Below are 6,000 nucleotides of genomic sequence, written 5' to 3'. Positions count from 1 at the left end.
CCCCGGTGTTCTGCACTAAGCCTGCCTCCTTCCACCTGTACAAGGACAAGAGCAGTTAATATAAGTGGTGTAGAGAATTCTGCCCCTTGCCTTTGTTCCTGAGCAGCAAGTGGACAACATCCCACTGCAGTTACACACACACAGCCCAACAGAGCAGAAGTGCCTACCGAAAGGGGCGGAATTGGGCCTGCTGTGCTGATCAGCCTCGCTGGCCCCAGGAATTGTTTTAGTTCTTTGGCTGCCTCTGGCTCAAGCCCCACTACCAGCAGGGGAATATAACATAAAGGCAGGAGGGGCAATGGCCCCAGGCTCCATAACTCCATTTTGTTGAAACAATTGGCTTTAATGGAACGACAGCCCTGTGTGCTGTTACTCTTACCTTGCAATTAATGGAAGTGTAACGGTATTCTGCAGCAAGAGTGTTAACAAGCACGAAGAGGAGTCACATGAATATTTTAATATATGGGGGGAGGGGAGTTGTGCCTGTCCTCCCAGGTCCCCACTTGTTCTGCACCCCGCCCTGCCCACTACAACGAACTGACTCCGGGTGGGCTGAGCTCCGCAGAGCTCCCTCCCCCGCCCGGCCCGTGCACCTCTCTCTGGAGCCGGGCGCAGGGGGGCGGGGCTCGCGGCCGGACGTAGGGAACCGATTGATGTCTTCGGCAGCCGAGGCTGGAGGCGAGAGGCGCTGCCCAACGGGAGGCGCGTCTCTGGAGCGGGGCAGGGCGGGGCGCCGCGCGGGGGAGCGGCGGGGGGGAGTCTCTGGCGCCCACGTGGCCCGGAGGACTGAATCGCTCTGCGGGACAGGGCGCCAGGCCACGCTACCGCCGGGCAGCGGGGGCTGGAAGTTGCCGGTTTCTGGGCGGCAGGGCTGTCCGCGCCCGTCGCCGCGCTGCCCGGCTATTAGTTGCACTGCACCGCCGGTAGGACAGAGATCAAAGGGGGACCCAGCGCGGGAGCGCGGCCCAGCGCCCGGGGTAGGGAAGTCCATGGGGCTGAAACTGATCGGCAGTTTCCTGTGCTGGGCGGTGCTGAGAGCAAGCGACTGGCACGTGGCTGGCGGATCGGTCCTTCCTCCAGGTCGCCAGCCAACAGGGAAAAGCCATTGCGCAGCCGCCCTCCCTCCCTCCCTCCCTGCCCCGGAAGCCCCCACAAACGTTGCAGGGTAGCCTGCTTCTAAAGAACGAATTTACATGTGTAAACAGTTTCCCTCTGGATCAGACCTAGGCGGGCCAGTTTCCCCGGTAACAAGCAGTCCTGTAGCACCTTAAAGGCTAGCACATTTATGAGCTCCTGAGCTTGAAGGTGCTTCAGGATTGATGGTTATTTGTGAAGCTACAGACTAATTTCCCCCGACTCTGATTTGGCTAAAGGAGAAGTCCTGTGGCATCCTATTGGAGCATAAGCTTTCCTGGGCAGAGACTCACTTCTTTAGATGTATGAGAGTCTTTGTCCGGGAAAGCTTATGCCCCAATATATCTGTGGGTCATAAGGTGCCACGGGACTTCTTCTGGTTTTTGGGAATACAGAATAACAGGGCTACCCCTCTGGAACTCTGATTTCACTGTACTTTTTCCACCAACTGCTCTGAAGGGAGATATTACATGATCTGAAGTGAAAGCGACTGTTCAGTTAAAACCTGCGAAAACTAAATGGTTGTCTTTAACACTTTAAAAAAGAAAAAGCAACGGTTACGTACAAATAGGTTTTTGGGTAAGGTCAGAGAAATGCGTAAGTCAAGGAAAATAACGAGCTTCTTTCTCCAGATTTCTTTTTCTTCTTCTTTTATTGTGGAATCCCATGGGTGGAATTTCTTTATAAAATAAATCGAGGAAAAATACCATCAAGGAAGATCTTTGCCGCAGCTGCTCCAGTTTTATCGGCAGTTATTTTGTAATGTGTCCTTAGGAGACAAATTGTTTCAGAGGGATAGCCGTGTCCCTCTGTAGCTTCGCCACACAAAGCAAGCCGTCCCGGAGCACCTTAAAAACCTAACAGTTTTATTTGTTAGGTCAGACCCACTGCATCAGATTTCTGGCCAAATGTCGACAGATTTCTTAGGATACAAGTCTATCGAGATCTGCCTTGGTCAGCTTTGGCCGCTATTTCAGAGATGTACTTTTTATTTTAAGTTTCATCTACTTAGAGATTGTATTTCAAACGTCTAATCAGAGGACTTTTCTCGGCCAAGAGTATTTGCTGTAATGGCTTTGCTATCAAAAGGTTAATTGGCATATTCAGGGATCATAGCCGCGTTAGGGGACAGTATTCTTAATTTACATCAAAAATATCCTGCGGGCGAATAGAAACAGTGGAGCGAGTTGTCTTATCACACACGACGTGTAGTGCCTGTCGACTGGAATTGTTTTAAATACGGATTTTTCTGTGATGTTTCCCCCTAACATATTTTCCCCTGCGAATGCTGCCAGATCCGGCCAGATTTTTCTGTTGGGGTGGGGGGTGGGGATTTTAAAAAGACTCATCGGCGGGATTCAAGTTTGTAGGGGGGAAATTTCAATGACATTTTATGACGCAGCTTGAAAGCAGTTTCATTATAAACACGGTCCTCTTGTTTGTTCGGTGTGTCCCTGTTACAGCGGGACATCGATTCCCGAGCAGGGCAAGCAGGCTCCCACGTGTAGGTGTTCACATGTGCATCCTTTCGATTTGATTGTCTCTGTACTGTGTGAAAGCGGAGGTCCAATCTAATTGCAGTGCCTTCCCAGTTCAGGACAGTTTGCGGCTCTGAACCCTCAAGCCTTTCCCAGCCGGTGATATTACTATCGATAGGGATCGGTTTTCAGGAACATAGTCGCCGAATAAAGCATGGAGAGTATGGGAAAAGCTGGCGTGATCTGTCACATCACGTTTATACCAGCTGGGCTAAGTTGAGCAAGGACAGATTGTCTTTTAGCTTCCAAAGCCCAACCACGCGTGTGGAACTGCATAGGTGTTCCTGCTTGATTTTACAAACCGAAGATGTTAGACGGGTATAATGTTTGTTTATGCGCTTGTAATGATAACCGCAGTAGATTATTTGTTGGCTGATATATTATGTCCCTGCTCAGAGAAAATGATTTGGGTGGCTCTTTTTCCGTTGTACAGGTTGTGGGAGAAAAGAGAATTTGTAGAAAGGATTTGTTTGGCAGTTTGTGCTGCTTTTTCGGCCCCCCCCCCCCATACTTTTACTTTTCTGCCCCAGGGCGCGAACCTTTGAATGACCTTAACACTAATAAGAGACGTGTGCAGTTTCTTTGTTAACACCCAAAATCCTGACCGGCAACAAGTCCTTCGGGGTGGGATTTATTCCTCCGTCTCAGGAAACAATTGGAAACCTGCGCTCCGAAAAAGTGGCAGGGGTGCCCCTTTGCTAAAAGCCCCCGGGAGATAGATCGGCTCCTGGCTGGGAGCCGTGCCTAGCACAGGGGCTTTGATTACCCAAGTTAGATGCGTATAGGAGCGATATTTTCGGAAGCCGGCCAAACCTGAGCGGGGCTGTAACTTTCCTGGCATCCTAGCGGGGTAAATGGAGATTAGGAAGCACAGCCTTCTCCGAAACAACATGGGGCCTAAAAAAAATTAGGAATCTGTCCTCCTTCGAACATGGGATTATAGTCGACAGAAATGCATTTACACGGCTTCTTTTCCTTTCCAAAGAATCTAAAGAGATTATGCAAAGGACGCGTGGGGTATGTAAATCAGCGCCTCCTTTGCATTCCTGATTTCCCGCATTTGCAGCCCTCTTTCCAAGGGGGCATGCAGGTGCAGACGCCGCTGGTCTGAAGGGTGATGTGCTTTGGCCGGTTCTGGTCGGAGAGGCTCAGGAAAGGGGGGTGAGGTAAGGGAAACAAAGCCCCGCGCCTGCCCGCAGCACCGGGCGCGGCGGGAAGGGATCGTTTTAAGGACCACGCCCGCGCTTTGCAAACAGAATTGCTGCTGGGTCGCTACCCTGCTTCTCCGGAACAGCTTGGACACGGAGTCTCCACAGCCACGGAGAACGGCGAAGCGGAGCCCAAAGAAACCCCTGAGCGTGCAAAGCTCTCACCCCCCGGGCCGCCAGCCCCGAGCCGTGCCCTAGGTGGAGGGCTGCGAGCGCCAGCGGAACGCGCTTCTGCACAAACGCAGCGGCGGGGGGTAAAGCGCAGCGCGCCGCTGAGAGGGAAAAGCGATCGGCTGCTTCACGGGTCGGAGGGGGAGCGCCGGGGGGCTGCGTCGGCAAAAACGAGGAGCAGCCCCGCGGCCCCTGGCGGGCCAACAGACCTTTTGGCGCATGAGCTCTCCTGGGCCAGATGCGGCCGCAGACGCCCCCGCTCCTAAAGAGCCGTTCGCCTATAAGGTGCCTCAGGGCTTCTCCTTGGGGCAGAGGCTTTAGGAGCAAGCGCGCACACGCACACGTGAACACACGCACACGTGAACACACGCGCGTGGCCGCTGCCTTTGCCCGTTCGCATCCCCCCCCCTTTCTCCCCGATCAGCCTGGATTTGAAGCTGGTTTTCCCTGGCGCCGCAGCGCGAGCGCAGAAGCGCGCTCCGTCTCTCCTAGCCCCCTGCCTGCCTGTTTTAGCCACGCCGTGTTTTGCCGCGCGGCGGGGCCGGGCCGCCGAGGGAGCTGCTGTTAACTTTGTTGCTGTACTTTGGGGGGGGGGGGGGGGGGGGGGAATCGTCTGCGGCTCGCCTCTGCCCCTGCACTTTCTTTGGCGGCGGCGCCCAGCGCTTTCCTCTGGCCCTCACTTGAACGTCCTTCCGGGCTTTTGGAGGCGAGCCAGGCTGGGCGCGCCAGGGGGGTCCCGTTTGTCTCTCCAGAGCTGAGCCTGTGGGTGTCACGCCTGTGCGCGGTGCTGAACATTCAAAGAACCTTCTCACCGGGCCGCACGGTGCAACCGCGGGCCGCTAGGCAGCCGGGAGCTCTTCCAGGGGACGTGGCTGCAAGTCGGTGCTTGAAACCGGCCTGGAAAACCGCTCAGCTCCCCAGGGAACAACCTGGCCGGGGCGAAGGGAGGGACTCTGCTAACACCCCACCGGCCTATTAAAAGCACCGCCCCCCCCCCCGAGCAGTCACCCACGCAGCGACCTGGGCGTCGGCCGGGGAGCTGTGGCGGGTCGCTTTTGTGGGTGGCGCCCGGTGTTCCCAGGATACGGATTTATCCCCAGACCGGCTTGGTTGGAGGCCGCACTGAGCGCCGCACTGAGCAGGCGGGGTTGCCGGGACCTTGTCCTTGCAGGATCAGGAGATCTGGGCTCAGGCTGCCGAGTCTGGCAAAGGGCTAGAAAGGGTGTGAGCCCCGGGGGGTTCGCTGAGCCTCTCCGCGGGGGCAGGGGACAGCCCTCGCTCCAGCTCGGGCTTTGGGAACCCCGGGGGAGCCGGGCAGTGCAGCTTAGCGTGCGACCAAGGAACAGGGCCGCGCTGCCGGGGGAGAGAGGAGACGCACAGCAGGGTAGCGGGGAAGTTGGAGGGCAGAGCCCCCATGACTCTGAGCACGGCAGCCCAGGGCACAGCAAGGTAGTTTGCCAGGGCAGGGCAGGGCTTTCCCTCCCCGCAGCGCCCCCGGGGCGTCTCTTCCCTTCCCGCTGCTTCGCCCAGAACAAAGGATTGCGCGTGTACCTGCCCCGCCTTGGGCGCGCACTTTTTTCTGGGGGGGGGGGCTGTGGCGCGCCTCCATCGGTGGGGCGGCCCTGGGGCGGGGGGGGATCGGAATCATCCAGCCCCGGCTCAGCAGCGCGCCCGGGCCGCTCGCAGCCCCAGCTCCGCCCGGCTGTGCTCGCTTGCTGCTCCGGGGCTGCGGTTTGACCTTGAGCTGCAGCAGCGCCGCTCGTCCCCTCGGGCCCCTTCCCCGTTGGAGCGGCAGCTTCAGGCCGCCGGATCCCACCCCGCGTCCCGGGGTGCGAGGGACGGGTCTGGAGGTGCCACGTGCGCTCCCACCCGCGGCCCGCCGGAGCGCAGGCGGGGCGCGGGACGAGCTGCGACCCCGCCGCGCTCTCCCCGCAGTGCCCCGTGCAGCC

The 6,000-nt window shown here is 57.4% G+C and overlaps 1 protein-coding gene across 1 annotated transcript in view; it reads left to right on the top strand.

Moving 5' to 3' along the window:
- Positions 1-864: 864 nt before the first annotated feature.
- SIM2 (SIM bHLH transcription factor 2) overlaps positions 865-6,000 on the top strand; it is a 98,547-nt gene continuing 93,411 nt past the window's right edge. Inside the window, exon 1 of the mRNA XM_074996297.1 lies at positions 865-923. The gene's annotated coding sequence lies outside the window, so the exon portion shown is untranslated. The remainder of the gene's footprint in view (positions 924-6,000) is intronic.

This window comes from Carettochelys insculpta, chromosome 1 (assembly GCF_033958435.1).
Source record: "Carettochelys insculpta isolate YL-2023 chromosome 1, ASM3395843v1, whole genome shotgun sequence".
Lineage (NCBI taxonomy): Eukaryota > Metazoa > Chordata > Testudines > Carettochelyidae > Carettochelys > Carettochelys insculpta.
The sequence above is the reverse complement of the archived record's forward strand: the minus strand, read 5'-3'. Positions and strand labels throughout refer to the sequence as shown.